Genomic DNA, 13636 nt, shown 5'->3' with positions numbered 1-13636 from the left:
AAGGTAACCATGTTGTTTTTAAATGCTGCCTGTGAGCTAAACAAATTATGTTTTACTAACGTAGTTCGGGAGGAACAAGTCAAATAAGCTACACAATCCTTACGTCATCTCATTACATCATCTCAACCAGCTGTCAACAATCTGTAATCAACATATCTACCCAATCGGCATGAGTTCAGTCCTATATATAATCACAGTCAAACTCACCCAAGGATCTTTGACAGTTTCCAGAATAGGTTCACCTAAATGTCTGAAATCGAACTCTTCCCGTCCAATGATGAGACTCTTTCGCTGAATCCCGCCATCCCAAGGAGCAGCCATACGCCGCCAGGTGCCGTCGCTGAGTCTCCGACTCCATTGCAAGGCCGCCAGCTTATTCGCTCCACTATCCATAGTCCAAGGCGGCTAGACCAGCCCTTCCTCCACCAGTGAGACACACACCTTCTTCCTCATCGTCGTCATCATCATCATCATCCTCCTACTCTATGGCCCAACCAACCATTCCTGCAATCGAGAAATGGACAGTGCTGGGATTAAGGCAAGCTCTGATTAGTGCGGATGTCCATTTCTCGAGACGGATGAATAAATCCGAGTTATATAAATTATATTCAAGCCTGCAGTCAACTTGCGCTCCCTTTAAACCCCCATCTCCCTCTAAGAAAACGACTACAAGCAGCAAAGGTAAAAAACCACGTACCTCCCAAACTCAGTCTTCCTCTACAGCAAGACCGGTACAACGCCAATCGTCAGGTAGGGGCAGCAGGCCTTCAGCGAGCCTGGGCCGGGCCCCAGATTCTGCCGCTGCTAGGCCGCACCCTCCTCCTTCTACTCAGCCTCGTTCCGTGGGTTTTTCCAGCACCGCCCCCTGTACGGAATTACCCGCCTCTACCAGCGGTTGTCTTCCCCCTAGCGTGAGGCTGCCTTTACTGCTCACAGTCTCGAATTCTCCTCAACATTCGTGGCCTGCGGCTCCTGACGTGAGGTTGCCTCCGCCAGAATCGCAGGCCCGAACTTTTCCTTCTCCTTCCCCTCTGGCTAACCCTTTTCCCCAGCTGTGGCCTACAGCAGCCCCTAGCGTGAGGATGCCTCCGTTAGCGGCGCAGGCCCAGCCACTTTACCCTCCACCTCAGCCTTCTCTCTCCTTCCCTGTCGCTTCCCAAGCTCCAGGTGCCGTCTCAAGTGCGAGGCTGCTTCCATTTTCAATGTCGGCCCCGGATTTCCTCCCTCAAAACATTCTCTTCAAAATCACAATTTTCTTTGTTTACAGCTACACAGATGCCCATACCTCCAAACGCCATCGCTTTGGATCTGCCCCCTGTCGCCGGCAACATTGGAGCACAGATTCTATCAGGTGCAGACATCGATCTATCATCACTCCTTTCCTTGCTTCCATTGTGGTGACTTTTCAGTCACTTTAAAAAATCCAAATAATTCCTCATCCCGAATCCTTTCATTTTCTGAATTTTGCATCGTATTCAGTAGATTCACAGAAATCATCTGTGCTGTTTAGGAGACGCGAGCTGAATGACTATCTCGCGATAGTGGCAAAGTTCGCGTTATCCTATGGGGGATCTCATTTTTACACTTACCACTTGACATTTGACTTGACATTTGATATTCAACAGTATTCTTGACATTTATTCAACAGTGCTTTGATCTGCCTGCATTGTCACTATTCTTTAAGAGCTGCTGTGCAGCAAAAATTATGTACCAGTTATCAATGTAAAGCTGCTTTGACACAATCTGCATTGTAAAAAGCGCTATATAAATAAAGGTGACTTGACTTGACTTGACCACAAGCTGTTTTCAGCAAAATGCGCCGTTCGTATCGCCCAGTGGAATCAGTGCCCCTACTGGGCGCGCTGGACATGGATCTCCACAATAAAATTTTCCTGGGCGTTCAAAATATTTCCTGCACAGTCTGTAGGTTGCTCACCCATTCCACCATGACTTGTCCCCAAGTAAATCTGTCAATTCCTCCTATTCCAGTCCCTAACCAAGAAAAATCAACAAGTTACGTTCCACGGCCAGCTACTACAAACTTCGACTCATTCGGAAGAGGCTCAGCTTTTTTCTCCTGACGTCAGGTCTGCAACCACTTTAATACTGGCGGCTGCCTAAGAAATCGCTGTCGTTTTTTGCATATTTGCAATTACTGTGGCGGCGCCCACACCCGCACTGTATGCGCTGTACATAAATCTACCAATAAAAATTCAAAAAATTACTTGTCGACTCCTGTGAATATTTTCCGTTTGTCATCAGAATTGTCTCAGCACCCCGATCCCGAATTTACTAAATATTTGCTGTCTGGTCTCAAACATGGTTTTGAACCAGGTCTACAAAGCATTCCCTCACAAAATATGATTTGTGATAATCTTCAGTCTGTTCTTACAGAACCCGACACAGTGGACAAATTGATCAATAAGGAAGTTAATTCAGGCTTCATGATCGGACCTTTTGATAATCCTCCTTTCGCATCAGCCCTATTGGAGTGGCTACAAGGAAATTCTCCGGTAAAAAACGTTTAATAATCGACCTCTCAGCCCCGCACAATTCTCCGTTTCCAAGCATAAACAGCCTCATCCCACTCGAAGAATTTTCTCTTCAGTACCATGACATCGACCAAGCAATATTATTAATCAAAAACGCCAGTCGTGGCGCTTGGCTCGCCAAAGTCGACATTACTTCAGCATTTAAAGTGATGCCCATCCACCCAGACTCCTGGCATTTATTTGGCGTCCATTGGCATGAAAAACATTACTTCGCTGTCCGCCTAACCTTCGGCTGCAAAAGCAGCCCCAAGATTTTTGACGTGCTGTCTGAAGCAATTTGCTGGATTCTTTCCAGCAACTACGCAATCCCTTACCTTATTCACCTGCTTGATGACTTCTTAATAATTACGCCTCCTGATGCCATCCCAGCAGCGCATCTCACTACAGTCCAAAAGGTTTTTTTCCGAGCTGGGTGTTCCGATCGCCCAGGACAAAACCAGTGGCCCAGCCACTTCCATTGAATTCCTGGGCATAAATCTGGACACCATCAAATTCCAGGCCTCTCTACCAAAAGAGAAAATCGACAGAATAATTCTGGTCTCTTCCACGTTGCTAGACAGCCCAAGTTGCTCAAAGCGCAAACTTCTGTCTCTGCTCGGCCACTTAAACTTCGCTATGCGCATAATCCCACAAGGCCGCCCTTTCATCTCACATCTCCTCTCTCTTGCATCCTCCGTCGTTGTGTTAGAAGACCAAATCTCCCTAACTAATCCATGCCGTGATGAACTAAAATTATGGATAACTTTCCTTAAACAGTGGAACGGATTATCCTTTTTCTATAATACGTTGGTGTCTCTCCCAATCAATATTCAGCTCTACACCGACGCAGCTCCCTCCATTGGCTTCGGCGGATTTTATCAAGGCCGTTGGTTCTCATCTACTTGGCCACCTCAGCTCTTAGACGCGACGCATTTCCCAGCCTCTTCAGCGTTGTTTGAACTTTATCCTCTCGTCGTCGCAGCTTTTCTGTGGGGGAAAGAATGGTCCACAAATAACGTAATCATCTACTGCGACAATGAAGCAACTGTGCATTGCATCAATAAAACCCACTCGCATGCACCCGCTATGATGCCACTCCTAAGACGCCTTATTTGGATAGCAGCTTGCGACCAATTTATTATAACAGCTAAGCATGTACCCGGGTCAAAAAATCTAATTGCTGACTCTCTCTCACGCTTTGCTTTCCAGAAATTCAGACAGCTGGCTCCAGAAGTGGACCCCAACCCGACGCCAGTAACTCACTATTCAGAATTAATCTTCCCATAAACCACTCTCTGAGACCACTGCTTGACACTTCTCTCAATTCAATCTTTCAAGCTTTTTCCTCCCGAACCCTCCAATCATATTTAACAGCTTGGAGATGTTTTAAAACTTTTCATCTAATTTACAACTTACCGTTCCCAGATTTCTCTCTGCTCACCATTACGTCCTTCATCTCTTATCTCAACACAGCCAAGAGCCTCCAGGTTGGTTCCATTAAAGGCTATTTAAGTGGAATCCAGTTTTTTCACAAATTAATTTTCGGCTCACCCTCCTCTGAAATAACAAACGCGCAGACATCACTGCTTATTAAAGGCATCCAAAAAACCCATCCTACCTGCCCAGATGTTAGACAACCTCTAACATTAGACTTACTCACCAGATGCATCCTTACTCTCCGTCTAGGATATCATTCTATTAACACTGCTCGCACTCTGGACGCCATGTTCATTTTGGCTTTTTTTGGTTTTCTCAGATGCTCCGAACTCGCCATTACCTCCAATTTTAATCCTAAAATTCATCCCACCATTTCAGATCTATGCTTGTTAGATAATGAAACCATCTCCTACTTTATCAAACAGAGTAAAACAGACCAGACCAAAAAAGGCCATTGCATTTACATCTTCAACCTCCAATCACCCATACAACCATACCAAACCCTCCAGTCCTACCTCCATTTCAGGAATTCACAAACCAAATCCCCTTCAGATCCACTCTTCACAGATGATTCAAACCACCCAGTCACTCATTTTTTATTTCAAAAACATCTCAAATTGATCTTGATCCAATCTGGCATCCCAGCGGAACACTTTTCAAGCCACTCTTTTCGCATAGGAGCAGCGACCACAGCGGCCCAAAAAGGTCTCTCCCAGCAACAGATTCAAGCTCTCGGTCATTGGTCATCCGAAGCTTTCAAAAGCTACATTAGATCTAACCGCTTCCACATCAAAAAAGCACACCAAACCCTTATCAGTTAAACCAACTCGCTAAACCCTTTATTGGGGCTTACCTGCCCAATTGCAGTGAGTATTGAACTCCCGTCAGATAGAACCCTCCCGATCCCGCAGACAGCTTCTCCTTGCACACATCAGCCTTATTTATATTTTTTTGGGGGGGGTTACAGTTATAGTTCCCGGCTGCTGTCCGTAGCTAACTTTTGCATTTTTGGGGGGGTACTCTGTGTTCGGGCCGATTACCGAGCTCTGAGCCCTCTCCCCGGACAGCACGCCAAATACGTTTACCAATTAATTTACCTGACTTATTTGTAAGTGTGAACTCGTGAAAGAATGTATGAACAAAGTCACCAGATCTCAATGGTGGAGAGCAGTTCTCCAAACAACAGAGTCAGCACAAATGTCCAGATGAGACATGAGCCAAAGGTCATGAAGCCTTACAAAGTGTAAAATCAAAACAGTATAATAATGGTGAAAAAGTTGTCCAGTGTTTTTTTTTTTTTTTCAGTTGCTTATAAACATATTAATGTAAAAACTGTTATTACACTGTATTCAGCACGAACTAGGCTACCATTATATGTGAGCAACATGTATGTACATTAGGGGTGGGAATCGGAGGGTACTTCATGATACGATACGATCACGATAAATGGCTCATGATAACGATATAACACGAGTCAGTGATTCTGCGATAATCGATATATTGCTAGACAATCCTGTAATGATACATCACGATATCGGTCTTAATATGAAAACAAAATGCAAGTGAAAAGGTTAAGTGCAGGTTAATGGATAAATCAGATCTTCAGTTCCTGCGATATATGCAGATTTAATAGAGTTCATGTCACCGAAAGCAAGAAATATGAAGTGCATTTTATTGACTATCAGCTAATTTCAAAATCAAAGAATGCAATAGGAGAGAGCGGCAACAGCACTGGTAAGGTCTCAATACTTTTAATGAAGATAATTGTGTGTTACGCGTCTGCGACTTACTTTCACTTTCATATGCGGCAGTTTGCGCGTCAGCTTGCTGAAGAGATCCGCGGCGATGTGTGATGCAGTAGCTGGAATGCGTCCCAGACCATCTCCTGAAGTGGTTTGAGCGATCGGATTTAAATCCGTCTCAAATGCGTCTCGGGTGCTCCATTAAATCTTCGTCCTCAGTTAGGAACCTGGGTGTGCTCTTTGATACCAATCTTTCATTTGAAAGTCATGTTTCTAGTATCTGTAAAACCGCCTTCTTCCATCTAAAAAATATATCTAAATTACGACATATGCTCTCAATGACAAATGCGGAACAGTTGGTTCATGCATTCATGACCTCAAGACTAGATTACTGTAACGCTCTACTGGGTGGTTGTTCTGCTCGGCTTTTAAACAGACTACAGTTGGTCCAAAATGCGGCAGCTAGAGTTCTTACTAGAACCAGAAAGTATGACTATATTAGACCAGTTCTGTCAACATTACATTGGCTCCCTATTAAACATCGTATAGATTTTAAAATCTTACTACTTACTTATAAAGCTCTAAATGGTTTAGCTCCCCAGTATCTAAGCGAGCTCTTGGTGCATTATAGTCCTTCACGTCTATTGCGATCTCAGAATTCAGGCCAGTTGATAATACCCAGAATATCAAAATCAACTGAAGGCGGCAGATCCTTTTCCTATTTAGCACCTAAACTCTGGAACAATCTTCCTAGCATTGTTCGGGAAGCAGACACACTCTGTCAGTTTAAATCTAGACTAAAAACACATCTCTTTGCTCTTGCATACACATAACACATTATCAATACATTAACATTTTTTCAAATCCGTTAAAGGATTGTTACGCTGCAATAATTAGGTCGGCCGGAACTGAGAAAATTTCCTATAACACTAGATATACCTGTACATCAGAATAAGAATGGCATCTACGCTAATATCAGTCTCTCTGCTTATCCTGAGGTTTGCCGGGTGCTGGATCCAGGCCGTATCCAGATCAGATGGAGAACCTGTGTCTGGACCTGACTACAACGTAGCCCAGGAGACAATGGGCCTACAGATCCAGTTCTGGCTGCATCTATATTTCAGATTTTTAAATCTCCGTATCCGCTTACATATATTTATATATAATCTATTTTTAATCTCTATAATAAAAATGTATAATTCAGATTTTGATCTCCATATCCATATACATATATTATATATATCTTCCAAGGGTTTTTTTCCCTCCTAGGACTTTTTTCCCAGTGTTAGCACGCTGGGTTTTTCTCCTAGGGGGGTTTTTCCACCCCTGGGAGTCAGCCGACATTGGCTTAATGTAGCACCATCTTGTATATGTTACATATTACCACGCTTGCTTGTACAGCTTATTTTTAACCACTTCTCTTTTTTCTGTGCTTCTAATATGTAAAGCTGCTTTGAAACAATTACCAATTGTAAAAAGCACTATATTAAAATTATTTCAGAAAGTCAATAGCTGGACCCCATCTTCTTTCAAAAGCTGTGACTTTTAATTAACCGTTCCATTAAATAAACTTGTCTTAACTTTTGTATCCATTGCGCAACAGTAGGTGGCTCAGGCTTTAGCCAACAGATTGTTATCATCTTCATAGCCGTCATTAAGAAGAGATGGAGAAGAAATGCTTGATCTGAGCTGAGAGAGAGAGATTCCCGGCACCGAATATTCCTCCATAGATTCCAGTGGATTATATTAAATCCTTTCACTCATCAGCACAGACTTGTGTTCTGTGTGTGGGATCTAGTGAAGTCATCCTCTGAACCGGTTTTACCTTCTACTGAAGCTCACATCAGGTGCACAGAGTTAAACACGCCATGTGTGTCAGAGAAGACAGCTGTCTATACCCTCACCAGTCAGCACTCACACTGCAGTACACACTACAAAGTGTTCAACAACTGTTATACAGGTGCTGGTCATATAATTAGAATATCATCAAAAAGTTGATTTATTTCACTAATTCCATTCAGAAAGTGAAACTTGTATATTATATTCATTCATTACTCACAGACTGATATATTTCAAATGTTTATTTCTTTTCATTTTGATGATTATAACTGACAACTAAGGAAAATCCCAAATTCAGTATCTCAGAAAATTAGAATATTATGAAAAAGTTCAATAATAAAAAGACACCTGGTGCCACACTCTAATAAGCTAATTAACTCAAAACACTTGCAAAGGCCTTTAAATGGTCTCTCAGTCTAGTTCTGTAGGCTACACAATCATGGGGAAGACTGCTGACTTGACAGTTGTCCAAAAGACGACCATTGGCACCTTGCACAAGGAGGGCAAGACACAAAAGGTCATTGCAAAAGAGGCTGGCTGTTCACAGAGCTCTGTGTCCAAGCACATTAACAGAGAGGTGAAAGGAAGGAAAAGATGTGGTAGAAAAACGTGTACAAGCAATAGGGATAACCGCACCCTGGAGAGGATTGTGAAACAAAACCCATTCAAAAATGTGGGGGAGATACACAAAGAGTGGACTGCAGCTGGAGTCAGTGCTTCAAGAACCACTACGCAAAGACGTATGCAAGACATGGGTTTCAGCTGTCACATTCCTTGTATCAAGCCACTCTTGAACAACAGACAGCGTCAGAAGCGTCTCGCCTGGGCTAAAGACAAAAAGGACTGGCTGCTGCTGAGTGGTCCAAAGTTATGTTCTCTGATGAAAGTAAATTTTGCATTTCCTTTGGAAATCAGGGTCCCAGAGTCTGGAGGAAGAGAGGAGAGGCACACAATTCATGTTGTTTGAGGTGTAGTGTAAAGTTTCCACAGTCAGGTTTGGGGTGCCATGTCATCTGCTGGTGTTGGTCCACTGTGTTTTCTGAGGTCCAAGGTCAACGCAGCCGTATACCAGGAAGTTTTAGAGCACGTCATGCATCCTGCTGCTGACCAACTTTATGGAGATGCAGATTTCATTTTCCAACAGGACTTGGCACCTGCACACAGTGCCAAAGCTACCAGTACCTGGTTTAAGGACTATGGTATCCCTGTTCTTAATTGGCCAGCAAACTTGCCTGACCTTAACCCCATAGAAAATCTATGGGGATTGTGAAGAGGAAGATGCGATATGCCAGACCCAACAATGCAGAAGAGCTGAAGGCCACTATCAGAGCAACCTGGGCTCTCATAACACCTGAGCAGTGCCACAGACAGATCGACTCCATGCCACGCCACATTACTGCAGTATTTCAGGCAAAAGGAGCCCCAACTAAGTATTGAGTGCTGTACATGCTCATACTTTTCATGTTCATACTTTTCAGTTGGCCAAGATTTCTAAAAATCCTTTCTTTGTATTGGTCTTAAGTAATATTCTAATTTCCTGAGATACTGAATTTGGGATTTTCCTTAGTTGTCAGTTATAATCATCAAAATTAAAAGAAATAAACATTTGAAATATATCAGTCTGTGTGTAATGAATGAATATAATATTCACTTTTTTCAATAGAATTTGTGAAATAAATCAACTTTTTGATTATATTCTAATTATATGACCAGCACCTGTAGATGATGTGTAAATGCATGAATAAATCATTTACAAAGCTTTCTGCATCCCCTATTCTAAAGTGTAAAGTATTCATCACTTGTAAATGTTTTATATATCATTTGCAGATCTTCTTTATAAATTTTGTACAAACTGCAATTTGTAAATTTACCATTTATTTGCCGTATGCAAAGTATACATTTCAGTTACAGGATATAATAATCTATATGAATCCTGATATTCAAATTATATATTTTTATATAAAAATTAAAATATTTTTTATGCAAATATATTTTACTATTATATAGATATCTTTGAGCCTCTAAAGGCCCCGGTATACTTCAAACAAAATCGAAGAATGAACTGATGTGACATAATTTCGAACAAAATCAGGCTAAAACGAAGTTCGTTTTGTGTTATTTTTGGAAGTTTGAAACAGCTTGCCAAAGCGAACTTTCAGGAAAAGTTCGCTCCAACTGCAAAACACCTTCGTACTACCATTTGTCAGTGACGATAATGTAATAGGAGGTGTGCGCTGAAGCTCCGCATTCACTCGCGTGGAACGCGCCTCTGAATCATTTTGTGTGTTTGAGTTTGTCGAGGTAAGAGCTCCGCGGATGAAAACATGAACACACTGGATAGCCGCTTTATAGTACAAAATGAAGTTGTGCTTGTAAAAAAAATGAGGCACTAACACTGTTTTTCATTTATGATACTGTAAAGCTGCTTGATTTTAAGCAATCTGTTGAATAAAGTGCTACATATAGACGTGACTGGAGTGCTAATTTGCAGAGCTCATGCTAACATACCCATGTTGTTATGATTAGACGTTTTTCTTATGCTTTCTATAATAAATGCTTGCTGTTTTCTCATTTTTGTTGTGTTTATTTTGTTGCTGAGAAGAAAGTACATTGCACATATTTACATATTCATCTAAACGTCACTCTCAGCAGTGTGGGTGGCGTCAGATGTTCGTTTACAATCCCAGCTAACAAAAAAAGGTCCCCAGAACGTCCCCTGAATGGCCTCTGCGAACGTCCCCCGAACGTCCATGTGTAGGGTCCTCTGGCTGTCCCGGGGACGTCCGCAAAGACGTCCTCCGGACGTTCACGGGGACGTTCACAGGACGTTCAGCGGCCATTCGGGACGTTTAGGGGACTTTCGATTAAGTCCTCTTATTGTTTTTTATTTTACTTCTAGGTTAACAAAAGAACACAAACACGTTGTAAGGAGAAAAATACATTTATTTATTTATAATAAATGAGCAGTTTCATAATTGTTGTGCTCTTTCCGTGTGTGTGTGTGTGTGTGTGTGTGTGTGTGTGTGTGTGTGTTATGCAGTGCACGCGCGTCTCTCGTTGTCAGCTGTGGTAGTCCGATGGCAGTTTTTTCGATGGCTTCTAACCTAAAACGACAAAATGAACACATTCAATAATGTTTCAGGTATCGTTTGTCTATTAAGAAACATTTGTTACTGACAATTTGGATTCGTGAGACCAAGATTAGCGTACATTTGAAGATAGGCCGTAACGGTCAGCCGCGACGGACAACAACTTCAGCAAACGTTTGTAAATGTAATCTTGTCATATAATTTAAACTTTACAAGATAAACAGTGGTTATGGTAGCTAATGTCTGCTAAACTAAAATTTAAAATACCTTTTCGACCGACGAAAGAGAAAACTCAAGGCCTCATCTGAGAAAATCACCGGCAGGACCGTCAACTGTCGACGCAGCCGAGCGTTGCCATGGATACATGCGCGTAACCTAAAGAATGACGTCACTCGATCGTCACTTGCTTGTATCTCACAGTGTGGCTATATTACACTTTTTGCCACATGCTATACCTTTCTTATGTGTAAAAATTAAAGTAATTTTTTTAAAATAACTTTTCTTTAATAAAACCATGTTTGACAGGTATTTATGGGTATAGGAATTGTCTTACCTGTGTTATTTTCCCATTTCTTTGCCAGCAAAGTGCTTTTCCATTCTTCATCTTTTCTTTGGCTGCATTCATCAGTTGAAGTCAATAACATTATTTTAGAGCTCCAGTTCAGGGGGATTGGGACACTTTTTACCATTGAGATGACTTGGATAAAATGTCCCATTCTTATATTATCCCACATCTTATATTCAGTAGCCTACTATTGGGGGGCATCATGATTTTGATGTTTAAAATGATAACTGCTGAAAGCACACATGATCTGATGACATCTTTAATTAGTTAGTAGGTTGAAGTTACTCCATTATTTTTTCCCATAGGCTAACATGAAAGTTGTTCATTTTTAATATTTACTTCATTTTACAATGAATGGGTCATTCTACAGAAAAGTCAACTTTTCTGTCCCTTTACAGAAATATTACACTTGAAAACAATTTTTTTATATTGAAAACATTTTTTTTATTATATATTTTAATATGAAACAATATTTGAACAATTAAACCTTCTTGCGCATCACTGTGGCAGTATTTGTTTTTTAATTATAAAAATTCCAAACAGCACAGAAGTGCTCGTCCCCACAGTCATGTGGGAAAGTGCTTTATTTTGAGCTCAGAACCAGGGTTTAAATACAATAATGTATGCATAACTGTCAAATATATTATGTAAATGACATAAAAAAACAAAAACAAATACTGAATAAATATTATAAAATATATATATAAAAAAAAACCCTGGTGTTGTGTCACTGGTGTTACCTTTAACAAAAATCTCTTATTTTGAAATAAAAATCACACTGTTGACATCAATTGACTACCTTCTTCCTATTTCCTGAAGATCCATGAAGAAAGACACATGGAAAGTCCACTATCTCTTTTCAGTTATCAGAAATTTTAATTAGAAAATCATAATTTCATATGAAGCTTTTAGTTGAAGTCACTGGTGTGACCTACTTTATTATTAGGGAATTTTTAAAAACTAGAATACAAATGGATTAAACTACTTAATTTAGTGAATATACCATGATTGACAACATGTGGATTGATACCTTGCAGCAGCCATAAAATGCATTTTTCATGAAAAATGTCACTGGTGTTACTGTCACTGGTGTTGTTTATAGAAAAAAAAACTTTATTCAAAGCTATTTATTTAGTTATTTTGCATAAAATAGCACTAAATAATGTGATTCTAACTTTTTTTCCCATTGTTAATCCTCCTTTGGTCAGATATGGCTAAATTGAGGGTATTTGGCTAAACTGAGAAGCTGAGAAGCAGCGACTTTACGGACAGCGTATTTTACAGACATTTTTAAAATGTTGTTTATGATCTTTTACTGACTGCTTTCACTAAGTGTCAATGAAAAGTCTTTGATTGTATAAAAAATGTAAAAAATTTAGTCTCCTCTCCTTGATTATAGTTGAAGAATAAGTAGGCTATCTTTGGTCGTATCTGTCACTGGTGATTCATTGTGTCACTGTTGTTACTGTTTTTTGTCTGTCTCATTAAATAAAATGTGTCATATGTGACATGATAATACTTTTACATTCATTGAATTCTGCTAAACTCAAGAATTAAGATGTAAAGGATTGCATTACTTGTTTATAACTGTTTTTCAAATATTTCCATTGTTATAGCAAATACATGCATAATTAAATTAGCATAATTCAATCACTTTTAACTAACCTGATTGAAAAAAACAAAAACAAAAAAAACACATAATTTCCTTATTTTTTTCATTATCTTTTTTTCTGTAACTCTGACTGCATGTGCTGAAAAAAAATGAGAAATATCATTTCATAAAAATGTTTAAAATGCCAGAGAAGTATGGTAACACCAGTGACAAAAAAATGGTACATGCTGTCTTTAAATGCACAAAATAATAATAATAATAATAATAATAATAAATCATAAAGCTGTCATTTGTATTCATAAAGTCAATGTGTAATATAATAATGTGGTCTAAGTTTAAACGTTAGAAAAAGAAATACATTTTAAGACATTTTGTCATACCAAAAGTGGACTTTTCTGTAGAATGACCCGAATTCAACTACTATTTTTACTTGAAGTAAAACCATAATATCAACCTGCACAACAAAACAATCATGGTTTCTGTAAATCCATTATTATGTTTAAAGGGATTTTTAAGGAACACAACCTCCTTTAAATCCAGTAGGTTTAGTTTCATTTGCCCTTTGTCTGAGTTTCAAGGTGTAAGGTCTGTTGATAAAAGGCAACGCTGTTTTTTTTTTTTACAAGTGTTGTTATGGAAATACCAGATGAGGGACGTCAGTAGGACTTTCGCAAACTGGCAAGGACTTGAATGTCCTCCGAACGTCAGTCAGCGAACGTTACAAAGCGGACCAAACGCGGACCTTAATGGACGTTCACAACGTCCGGGGGACGTCCCTTGTTTGCTGGGATATCGCTGGTCATGCATTTCGAACTTTATTT

The 13636-nt window shown here is 40.1% G+C and overlaps 1 pseudogene; it reads left to right on the top strand.

Annotated features, from left to right (window-relative positions):
- Nucleotides 1-485: 485 nt before the first annotated feature.
- LOC125273117 lies at nt 486-4610 on the top strand (annotated as a pseudogene).
- Nucleotides 4611-13636: the final 9026 nt, after the last annotated feature.

Source organism: Megalobrama amblycephala, linkage group LG7, assembly GCF_018812025.1.
Source record: "Megalobrama amblycephala isolate DHTTF-2021 linkage group LG7, ASM1881202v1, whole genome shotgun sequence".
Classification (NCBI taxonomy): domain Eukaryota; kingdom Metazoa; phylum Chordata; class Actinopteri; order Cypriniformes; family Xenocyprididae; genus Megalobrama; species Megalobrama amblycephala.
Note: the sequence above shows the minus strand (reverse complement) of the source record. Positions and strands in the feature narration are given on the sequence as shown.